The sequence below is a fragment of the Thermobia domestica genome, chromosome 2 (assembly GCF_964235325.1).
Source record: "Thermobia domestica chromosome 2, izTheDome1.hap1.1, whole genome shotgun sequence".
Lineage (NCBI taxonomy): Eukaryota > Metazoa > Arthropoda > Insecta > Zygentoma > Lepismatidae > Thermobia > Thermobia domestica.
This window is the reverse complement of record NC_137455.1, coordinates 16,860,641-16,872,979: the sequence shown is the minus strand read 5'-3', so window position 1 is coordinate 16,872,979 and position 12,339 is coordinate 16,860,641. Positions and strand designations below refer to the sequence as shown.

At 37.0% G+C, this 12,339-nt stretch overlaps 2 non-coding genes across 2 annotated transcripts; both read right to left on the bottom strand.

Moving 5' to 3' along the window:
- Positions 1 to 5,349: 5,349 nt before the first annotated feature.
- On the bottom strand, positions 5,350 to 5,423 carry TRNAI-AAU (transfer RNA isoleucine (anticodon AAU)). Its single transcript has one exon. It is a non-coding gene; the product is annotated as a tRNA-Ile (tRNA).
- Positions 5,424 to 7,932: 2,509 nt separating this feature from the next.
- On the bottom strand, positions 7,933 to 8,006 carry TRNAI-AAU (transfer RNA isoleucine (anticodon AAU)). Its single transcript has one exon. It is a non-coding gene; the product is annotated as a tRNA-Ile (tRNA).
- Positions 8,007 to 12,339: the final 4,333 nt, after the last annotated feature.

The window sequence follows — 12,339 nt, the reverse complement described above, 5'->3', positions numbered from 1 at the left end:
CCTATATGTTAGGTACCACCTTGGAATTTGCCTGGTGTGAATGAGGAAGTCCTCACTGAAGATGGCTGACCTAAAAAGCTTTTACACTTTTCCCATCAAGTACCCGCACTTGGAATCGAAAAAGGGACCTCTCGCACCAAAGACAAGAGGTTCCGCGACTACGCTATGGGGGGCCATATGAGCATCTATCGGAAGGAAGGTTTTGATTTCGTTTGTTGGAAGGGGGTACGGGAGCTCAGTACTAGATTACTTTACTTCTTACCTCGTTCGTTACCAGGCCAAGAAAGAAAGAAAAAAGAAAAGAAAAGTGGGTTCTTACTTCAATGGTGTTCCGCTTCCTTTGAAGTTGCTTAAGTATGGTTTGGCCGCACAGATTTCATTAGTGGTAGAGCTTTCACCTTTGGTGTGAGAGGTCCTTGGTTCGACCTCAGGCGACGCCAATTTGCGGTGGACAACATTGTGTTCGTGGGTTTTGGGTGGGCATTCTCCTGTTTCCTCCCACATGACTATTTCATCATTTCTTTCATAATCATTCACTTTTATTGTTAATCTATTTTCTTTAGTCTACTATATAATTCACAGATGTAATGTTTGTTTAGGGATTGATTTGAGTTTACTGTGCAATAGCAGTTACACGAAGCGGAAATGTTAGTGTTACGGTTCCTACAGCTTTATTCTAAGTCGGTGTTATTACCAGGAGTTTGGGTGAGTTTCCTATATATAAAAAAGCAAATATTTTGATATCATAAGTTGGCAGTGCTGTAATCAATGTGCGTACAGAGAGGGTTAGAAAAGCAGAGCAAATGACTGGAAACAGTTCTTTGTTTCTCTGTGGTGGGTTGGTTCACGATCCAACCACAAGCGTTCTTTCTTTGTAACAACTGGTCGCATGTTTTATTCTCAACTTCCGACGATAAATTTTCCGGCATAAACTGTTTCTTGCGACTTTAACGCTCGTTTGGATTTAAAAATTTTTTCATCCCCTTCTTCTTAGTCTCACGCCCTCTTACCCTCAAATGTCTCACAAAAATGAAAAACAACAAAATAAAATGCGATGATGAATAGCGTCCTTCTTATGGTACTTATTCCCAGACATTTCGGCAATGATTCACTTTGAGCCAGTCTTTTGATGATCTTGTATAGTGTCTTGATATGAGTCGCCATAGCGCACGAACTAAAATGGGAAAATATTCTTGTTTTTCGGTAGAGAAAATATTCATCATCATAGGTATTCCGACACTGAGAAGCTTCCATGTTCCACGGTCTTTAGGTAATCTCTTAGTCTTTACGTACTATTATTCTGTTTTGATGTCGTCAGGGCCGTGCCGTGGAAAATCAGCGCCCGAGGCTAGAGTATACGACGGCGCCCCCATGCATATATTCCAAGCAATTTTTCCTATCTTTTTTTCTTTTTTCTCCCGAATTTTTCGACCCCCATATTTCGGCGCCCGGGGCCGTCACCCCGCTCGCCCGCCCACGGCACGGCCTTGGATGTCGTCCATTAACTGTAGCCTCCTTCCTGCCACCCTGTCTTTTCTCCCACCATACCCTCTAGCACGTCCGTTGCGATACTGTTTCTTCTTAGCCAATATCCCAACCAATTTGCCTTCCTCTTCTCAATAATATCAAAAATTGTTATTTTCTCCCCCACCATTTCTAACACCCTCTCATTCGTTTTCCTCTCGACTCTAGCATTTTTCATTCTTCTCCACACCTACATTTCGAATGCTTCCAATCGTTTTTAATCACTTTTACGTAATGTCCATGTTTCTGCCCTATATAGTATAGTATTCCACACGAAGCTTTTTTTAATAAATGTTTTTCTCAACTCTTTATTCAAGGTATCATAAAATAGATTTCCCTTTTTACTAAAGGCTTCTTTTTCCATTCCTATCCTTGCTTTTAGTTATGTTCGCACTTCATGTCACCACTAATAATACTACCCAGATATTGAAAGCTACTGCACAAAACAAACAAAAAATGAAAACATTACCCTATTCTATTCATCTATTCAAAGTAAGATTATTTTAGCAATATTATTTTATTTATTTATTCTACTGTTATTTACAAGTACTTTGTGTGTAAAGAAGTACGTGTGCATCACAGTTTTTAAAAAGACTAACAATAGATTCCATTTCCTAGACAACCGTATAATTGGTAGTTTTACGTATACAATATATATCAATATATTCTTTTCAACAAAGTAAAAACTGTCGTAGCAATGAACGACTTACATTTTAGTGACACAAAAGTTCGCGTTTTCGATTTTCTCGAAACCTACGCATCTAAATTTTACTTACAAACTCATTTTGTTTAGCTGAATGTGGTAGAAAATAAAATTTAAGAATGAATTATACTTTTAGGCGTCCCCGGTTCGATCCCCGACCAAGTAAGTTTGTGGTGGACAACATCGTGTCGGTGGGTATTCTCGGAGGTAATCTTGTTTCCTCTCACACTCTCATTCTACCAATTTTTCCATCCGAATTCACTTGCATTAATCATCTGTCTCCCTTAGCCTAAAAGAGCCTAATTGTGGGGCGTTAAACTGAAAGATTTCATTTCATTTCATTTACATTTAGGCAGGGGTAAAAGTGAGGCGGAACGCGGGGTACTCCGTCCCCCCAGTTCTGTAAAATATATGTGGCGTCTTTCCACTTTGTAAAAGAAATAAAATGGGCAAAGATAGAGACGGGGGACGGAGTGACGTCATGCGTCCCCCTACCTTTTCAGATCCACTTTTATCCTTGTTTTTAGGCTAATCCAATGGTGCCCACTTCCCCTCATGTCCATGACGCACCCCCCTCAATTGTCTATCCCTAGGTGTTCTTCCATGAAAAAAAACTCTTTTCGATTAATTTTTACACCCCCTCAACATATTTATATAGATTTTTACCCCCCAAATATTTCAATGACGCAGTTTGCGTCATTGCCCCCCCCTTGTGGGCACCCCTGGCTAATCTCATTAACTATACTATTTTTTGTCAACCGTGCTTTTTGTCGTAATGAAGAGTTTAATGGCGCTATATTTCATTCTCAGTTTCATCTCAGTAACTAGCATGGTTGTCGTATAGTATCCATTTTGAGATTTACAAAGAATTTTTTTCCCTCCTATTTCTCGAAAACTGCGTATGGGCTTTTACAGTCATACACTTTAAGTCAATAAGTTCATTTTGTTCTACCCAATAAGTTCAATCAATTGTTACTTGTATCATTTTTGATCATGTTTCTCGTTAATCGCTAATCATATTGTATTTTTTTTAATTTTACAAAAAAATATTTTCTGCATTAAAAGTAACATACAAGAATTATCAATATACAGGGTGATTCAGGAGGAATGTCACATAATTTGTGAGGTGATTCTAGATGTGAAAATAAACCGAACATGCGGGAAGAAACGTCGGTTATGCGAGTGACAAGTTTTTCACGAGTATGCACCTTCTTCGTAGGGCACACATCACCTTTTAACCAGCTCTATAAAGAGAAGTTTAATGGAGTTAGGTCGGGTGATGTGGAAGGCCAGTTAATGGTTCCATCACGACCAATCCACTGTTGAGGAAATGTGTTATTCAGATACTGGGATACTTGTCTGGTACAGTGAATCGGTGCAACACTCAAACACGACACACACACGGCCTCACAACTGCCCACTGATCCAACCCACGATTACGCACTGGGTACGCTTGCAGCTGTTGCCTTTGTGCGACGTCTCAGTGCTGCCATCTGTTGGAGAACCTCCATACCTCTTATAGGATGGGTCAGCCATCTACACCACCATTATTCTGTCCACCACAGCGCCTACACAGTATTTCGGTAAGTAATGTTCACACTTGTCTTCATAATCATTCATGGATATGTGTGGTCTTCAACCCGCTCGTTCCGTAACGATCGAAAATCGGACACATGTTCATAGGACGTTTCGGTTTATTTTCATATATATAATCACCGCACAAATTAAGTGACATTTCTCCTGAATCACACTGTATAAGGAACTTCAATAAAGAAAAGAATTCTTAGTTAATTTTAATTAAATTTTATCTTTAAAACGCGTTAACAAGTTCGTGAAATCCAATGAACCTTCTATTTTTTGGTCACGAGAACAAGCTTTTCTCACGCTTTTACATATTCCGATGCTAAAGGAGACGGTGATGATAATAATGGACGAAATGCTGGAATGAAGAAAGTGGGAGGAAATGGGATAACCTCGATCAAACCCCACGCTTACAGAGTTTGAGCACCACACATCCCACATGGCGAGAGTGTGGATCGAACCAAGGACCCCACGCACGAGAAAGATTTAACTTGCGGGAAGCAAGTTTGGGAAAACTCCTAACAACTTTCGTGAAATAGAGCTAATAATCATATATTACATTTGGGCGAATATAAAATATTTAGCCACAGAAACTGAGTTTGAAGAAAGAAAAAGAGTTCGGGAAGACTCGGAAACAGTAAAATTCTATTCCACCTCACGGAGCATTGTTAAATCTTCCAGATACTTGAAGTAAATAAAAATCAGATAGAGAAGTATTAAATGACATGTAAGTGTAGAATCTGAGTAGTAAAACTATTGTCTTATTGTATACAATAGCATACGCAGAATTTTATTAAGGGGGTTCAAGTACTTATCCTTTCAGGACAATAATCATTTTTGTCTGTCTTTATATTGTAAACTTTTATATTTCCATAATATCTTCCGCAATGGTGGCTTAAACTTCGAATCCTTGCTTGCATACACCGTTGATTGTATAAGTGGTATTCCTAACATTAATTTACCTCTGGTGCGTGGAGAACCAGGTTCCAATTAAGTTTGTGGTGGACAACATCGTGTCCGGTTTTTTTCTCGGGCACTTCCGTTTCCTCTCACATTTTATTCCACCAATTCTTGGGGCCGCGGTGTCTCAGTGGTAGAGCGTTCACCTCTGGTGCATGGAGTCCCGGGTTCGATCCCGGATCCCGTCAAGTAAACTTTGTGGTGGAAAAACACTGTGTGCGTGGGTTTCCTCGGAGATCTCCCGTTTCCTCCCACTTGCTTCATTCCGCCACTTCATTCAATTCTCATCATCGCTGTCTGCTTTAGTCTAGCCGGCATAACCATTGTACGTAAAACTCAAATATTCATTTCATTTTTTCCACCAATTCTTCTTTCATTATTTGTTTGCCTTAATCGTCCATGCTCCCTAGTCTAAAGGCCATAAACGTGGGACGTAAAACTGGAAAAAAAATAATTTTCATATATCCCTCAGTTCGGCTCCCTAAATTGCAGAAATACATAAACTCGTAACAAGACAGAGGTGCATCTAATCATTAAAAATTAAAGTAATGCTTATACTAAAGACATTCTACAAAAACAAATGGCCCGTGAGGGGATCGAACCCACGACCTTCGCGTTATTAGCACGACGCTCTAACCAACTGAGCTAACAGGCCACACTTACGTAACTTCTGTGCTAATAATCTTCCTATCTTTTTATTTTATTATATCTCCTACTAACACCACTATTCTATGTTAACACGTCCATCTGAATCTGGAATGAATGAACCGTTGTTCATTTTCTATCACTCTGAAATTTGTTCATGTACTATCAATCTAAAACCGAAGATCCATTTAATTTTGTGAATCGCAAAGGAAAAAACTAGACACCCGACAATTGCTCTATTAGCTTAGTGGTCCTTAACTATTTTGGGGCAATGGGCTAGAACGTACCTTCAGGCAAAACATACAAATAAAGATTACCAACTGATTTTTCTTTCAAAATCATCGGTTACATACTTACTAACATACAGTACATATGTATTAACAAACAGTATAATTTTAAATAATATAAAAACTAACAATAAGTTACAGTAAAAGTTATAGTAAAACTAATAATAAGTTAACTAGTTCTATTTCTCATATATTTATAATTGTTATTAACTTGTGAAACAAAGAAAAATGCTGTAATAATCTAATTATGGAGACAAATTAGTATGGATTTGATTTCGATCATTTCTAAAGCAACTCATTCCGCCATTCTTTTTTAACACTAAGACGTAGACCTACTGTTTAACTTTGAATCTGAATCATACGTGCTCCCAACGGGAATCGAACCTTGGTATGACATGTCGAAGACGCGATTGTTTACCGTATCCATGAAGAAGCTTCAAATATGTGCGTGCAGTTCGGCAAGTCTAGCAAAAACTGAATTTACTAAACCTTCGTGAAAGTTCTCCCTTAGCAAACATATACGGGTCCACGGTGGCTCAATAGTTGAACGTTCATCTCTAGTACATGGGATACTCAGTTCGATCCTAGATTCCGCTAATGGTCTTTGTACAGAACAATCACCGCGTGGGTTGGTTTTCTCGGGTTTTTCTGTTCCCTCCCTCTTTCTTCATTCCACCAATTAATTCATTCTCATTATCACCGTCTCCTTTAGACTGAACAGCATAATCGTGGGACGTAAAACTGAAATGTTTAAAATAAACTTATCCCATAGGACGTAACAATTGACTCAAAATAGTTCTGGCTTTCAGGCTAGTAAAAGCAATCGGAATTCATGTTTATGCGTTTCTAACAAGAAGAAAGCAGACTTTGGTAAATGAACTTCGGGGCCATTTTTCGCGAAGTGGTAGTGCACATTTAAAGTGTTAATATTACAAACTGGGAAAGCACAATAGCTAAAAATAACGGAGAAAAAGCGTCTTAAAGTTTCCGACTCGCCGGATACCGTACAAAGCGCAAAAATATCAATTGGCGGCATGAAAGAGTGAGGAGCATCAGCGTCTCAAGTACAAAGGGTTCCGAGTTAGATTCCCACTCGAGTCAGCTTTTTTTTTTTTTTTTTTTTGCTTTGACGAACAAAGTAGTCATTTGTAACTACAAGTAAAATATTAAATTATCAATGAATAAAACAATAGAAATGTTCAAATCAGTTGTAAAACCTCTCAATGTTTCATGCTAATTAGCAACAAAATGCAATCTAATCTGTAAATATGTTGATATGACGAGTTGTATTATGGTTACCACAGTCCTTGTGTAAAAAGTGTTCTTGACGCTTAGTGTATATATCTGAGGACAGTGTGCGAATTACAAGTAGGATAAGGGAGAAATCCTCTTTGGTAATACTGGATGTTGCTATAACCAGGGGCGTCATTTCAGACTTCGCTTCAGAGGAGAGGATCACCACCGACATGAAGTCACGTTTTGTAAACTCTTCGGGTGAGCAATTGCCTCCCCTTGCTCCAATAAATGACGCCCATGGGTACAACTGTCATACTTTCCCATGCTATTGTCGTGTGTCGCCCCTGGTTATATTTACGGAATATATTACATTTTGTTGCTAATTAGCGTGAAATATTGAAAGGTTTTACAACTGATTTGAACGTTTATTTTGTTTTATTCATTATAAACATATGCTGAATTAATATTTTACTTGTAGTTACAAATGACTACTTTGTTGGTTAAAGCAAAAAGAGGAAAAGTTGACTTGAGCAGGAATCGAACCCGTGTGCTTTTGCACTTGAGTCGGTGATTGTCCTCACTCTTCCACGCCGTCACTTGATAATTACGCGTTGCGTATGATATATCCGGTGATATATTTAAGACGCTTTTTCTCCGCTGTTTTTGGCTATTGCGCTTCCCCAGTTTGTAATGTTGACACTTTAAATGTGCACTAGCACCTCGCGAAAAGTGGCCCCGAAGTTCATTTACCAAAGTCTGCTTTTTGCTCGTAAGTAAAGTTTAAACTTTTATTTTTCGGGATTTTGCTATTCTCTGCTTATTGGTATTTTATAACTATGGCTGAAATTACAAGAGTAACACATATTTGTCCAGTTTTGCAGGCTAAAAGAACGATAGACTTGGATACTATTTGAAATATACAAAGTCTTAACAAGATAGACAGTGTATCTAGCCATTAAAATAACGTTCTTGTCAAAGAAATTCCACGAAAACAATTGGCCCGTGAGGGGATTGGACCCACGACCTTCGCGTTATTAGCACGACGCTCTAACCAGCTGAGCTAACAGGCCACACCTACTTTCATTCTTGTGCTAAATACGAATATAATTTTATTAAAGAAACATAGTATTCCCATTCTTTTTTATTTTATTCTGTCCCGCTACTGACGCCATTACTGTATGTTAACATCTCATTCTGAAATCAAAGATCAGTTGTTCATGTACTATCAATTTGAAATCAAAGATCCATTGTTCAATAGAAACATAATAGGCAAAACAAAAACATTGTATGTTGGTTTGGCGTTAAGTTAAGTTCGTGTATCTTTTGAGATTTTTTTTAAAAATAACATTTTACTAAAAGTGTCCAGAATCAATGAAAACTGCGGTATACTTATTAACAAACGATGGAATTGAAACGATGGTGTTTCGAAAAAGTTGGCTGATTAACTTGTAGAATAAAGCCACGATAATAATTTCGTGATGTATTGAAATTAGTGTGCATTCGATTTCGATCGTTTCTAAAACAAATCAGTAACTTATTCGCCCATTCATTTCAGCATCTATTGAAGATTTAAACCTACTGTTTAACGCACAGGATGGCCCAAATGTCTTGTCACCCCTGTAATAGTGTTGAAAATGTTTGACAATAATTAGTAACCCTGTACATTTTGTGGCAGCGGTTTTACAAGTAATCTTCTCTTTGTATATCAGATGGCCAACATGAACTCCCATATTTTGGAAGAGAGGCTGGTTGCAAATGTATGAGCACATGAACTGTGCGTTCTATCAATATCTTGGAGCATGTTAAAGCATTGGTTTGTTCTAGAGATCCAGACGGTAAATGTCCATTTGAATGAATTTTGTTTTAATAAGATAGTACATCACCTCACTGTCTCATTATCGTCAAGGAATTCCTGAACAATTTTTTTCGTGATAGATGTTTTACGAAATCACAACTTCCAACGCTTTGCGATTGGCCTCCCTGAATCCCAGATCTCACTTCTTGCGACAGGATAATCAGGGAAATGTTTCTCAAGAATGATAACAGAGACAACCTTGTATTTGAAACATGTTGTTAAGGCAGCCTTTGCAATAATGACTAAAGAAGCGCTTTCAAAAATATCATACAGGATGGTGCGCCGCATGATTTTGTCCTACGCAAATGATGTTACTTATACAGACTTAGTTGTGTGACAGTGTCAGTGAATAACAATGTCAATCACAGTAATCAACAAAATTCGATAGAGGCCTATATGTCTGATATTATTCTAATATTCTTACAACTTTTCATAGGAGGTGGCAAGACATTTGGATCACTCTGTAGAACCGGAATAACACGTGCTGCTACCGATTTCTGGCATTCTGGGAGGGGCAAAGAACACAAAAATTAATTTTACGGTAATTCTTTTCATTAATCATCCGTCTCTTGTAGCCTATAGAGCACAACCGTAAAAAAGTTCGAGGCTATGCCTGGAACTTTTACATGCTCTTTGAGTGCTTGGAAATTCTGAATCCGTTACTTGTGTAATTTGTAACTGGAAAACATTACTGGTACTCAATGTAATTTGGGAATTAGAGGTTGCCAGACTCCTTCCCTCCCACCATCCCCCATCAATTCATATGCGTTCCATTTTTTCCAAGTTAAAATTCTGGTTGGGGGCGCGGTGGCTCAGTGGTTGAGTGTTCACCTCCGGTGCTTGGGGTCACTGGTTCGATCCCAGCTCGCGCCGTGTGGACTTTGTGGTGGACGAACACCGTGCTCGTGAGTTTTCTCGGGGTTATCCCGTTTCCTCCCACTTGCTTCATTGCATCATTTCACTCATTTCTCATTATCACCGTCTCCTTTAGCCTAACGGCATAAACGTGGGACGTTAAACTTAAAGGTTTTTTAAATTCTGATTACCTTACGATACTTATTTTCACGGCTAAAAAATCAAATTTCGATTCAGATATATTAATGATGGTCAGTTACACACTTCCTATTACACCTGAAGATTAGAAAAGGGAGTTCTCACTTTTATTTGCTAGTCAGATAGAATATGCTCGCAGGATAGCAAGTTGCTATTAGACCATACTGGTTTAAAGCATCAAATATCAATAAAGCAAAAAATTCAACTATTTAAAAAATCTTGTTGGGATATCTTATTGTTCAGCTAAACCAGCGTTTCTCAACCTTTTTTTTTCTTTGGACACACTAAAGTATGTTTCAAACTTTCGCGACACCTCTGCATGCTATTTTTTCCTAAGTACAAAAAAACAAACACATAAAAATATATAAAATGCATTTAAAAAAAAACTATGGAACTACTATGAGATACAAATCTCACAAGCAAATTGCGTAAGACTCTTGAATAGAAACGTATTAACATAAAAGAAACTTATGACTCTTAAGCAGGAATATGGGGGAAATTTACCATCAGAAACCTAAGAAGACATCAAATTTAAAATTAGTAAAATGTTTGTCCCTGGCTATTTTTGCAAAGCGTATATCTATGCGTGAAAGTTCTCTTTGACAGACACACATCCATCTTGGTGTCCACATCAAAGAGGCGAGACCTGTAGTCATATTTTATGTTCTTCAATTTTTATTTTCTTCTAAAGATAACTTCTTTGCGAAAAATCTTAAAAGACATTAAAAATCTCGCGACACATTTGACATATATTCTAATTTAAAATTTACTAATTTTCTAATTTAAAAAAAATTGGAATGATCAGTAAAATCCAGCGAAACAAATTACCTCGAACTGACCAAATATTTTAAGATGGGAATCTTTATGACCGTGAAATCGAAACGTACTGGGCTGCATTAAGAAAATTATACAGTCCAATTTTCACCCCATCAGCAACCGTTAAAAAAAGAAAGCATAGCAACATACAATTTGCGTAAATGGATGTTAAAAAATTCTATATAATCGATCGATCCTGTTAGTAAACGACGAATTGCATGTTTCAATCGCAGCCTAGCAACAACCCTAATCATCCTCTGTTCTACACAATTCCCACCCTTAATTTCTGAACGACAAACCTTTCATTATTTTGTAAAAAAGGGCAAACTTTTACATTGTTAAGAAGTAATCATTGACATTAATTCCAAGAATAACTTACCCCATAAATGTATCTGAGGGAAAACAGAGGAAAATGGCATTCTGCTTTTGAAATTGGCTAGGAGAGAAAGAGAGAGAGAGAGACGCCTTAATCTAGAATTTGAATCTTTCACGAATACCAATGGGGAGAATCCTGATTGTTGAGAAAGAAAACAAAAACTAATTAGTGTTTGTTTTTCTTCCATGTTTCTTATCTCATTACCAAACAAAATTTTCTCATTATTGCGTGATTTCAATGAGAAAGAAAACAGGTGTTTTCAGTTTCTGCCAATGTTTCTCCCAAAAATTTCTAATTCCCAGTTAATCCCATTCGTGCTTCAGAGCTGTCAGAACTCAAACAAAAAAGAGGGAAAGGCAACCGCAATTTGTATTAATGTAAAAAGCTTAAGTGAAGTTTCTGAAAAAAAAAAAAAAAATCTCTGGACACTGAAAAGCAGTATTTTTTTTTTTTTTAAAGAAGCTTTTAGTTTACTTCTATTCGTAAGAAATCGCTAAATTTTTCTTTTAATATTAAAAGCTCATTAGTTACAAGATAGTGTTATTACTAATTTAATCATTTTTTCTTCTTTAATCAACAGGTATTTATTATATAATAATAAATGATGGATTCTGTTTTGGTTTGGTTCTAAATGGCAGAAATCATTATATAAAAAATGTGGACTGTATTTAAATGAGGTTACACATTAGCTTCAATTTTTACACAAAAATTGGTTCAGTGCCACCACAAGTCCGCTTTCATGGCCTTGCACACCGCCATCGACATACATACACTTTCTCTTTTCTTTTCAGTGTTACCAGATCTTATGTTCTAATAATAGCTAACTTAAACTAAAATTACTAAATATATAAAACCCAACAGATTCTATTAATTAAACTTCTGTGACTATTGTAAATAAAGTTGGTGCTCAGTAAGTAATATTTAGGATTTAGAAATTAGGAATTAAATTCTGAGCTTTCGGTATCTATGGCCATGTTATCCCGTCAGCATATATATCATAAAACAAACGCTAGATGCTGTCGGCCCTAGTAGTCGTGCTAGTAATGAATCTCACTTTTGGCTTGATTTCTAACCCAGCCTAAAGGATTTTTTTAAAAATTTTTATAACACTTTTTTTCATTAAAATAAGCGTGCAGTTTAACTATACGGATCCATAGTATAAGTAGTAATAGTAGTAAGAGTAATAATAATAATAATAATAATAATAATAATAATAATAATAATAATAATAATAATAATAATAATAGGAGGAGGACGAGGACGAGGACGAGGACGACGAGGAGGAGGAACGGGTTAGAAGCAC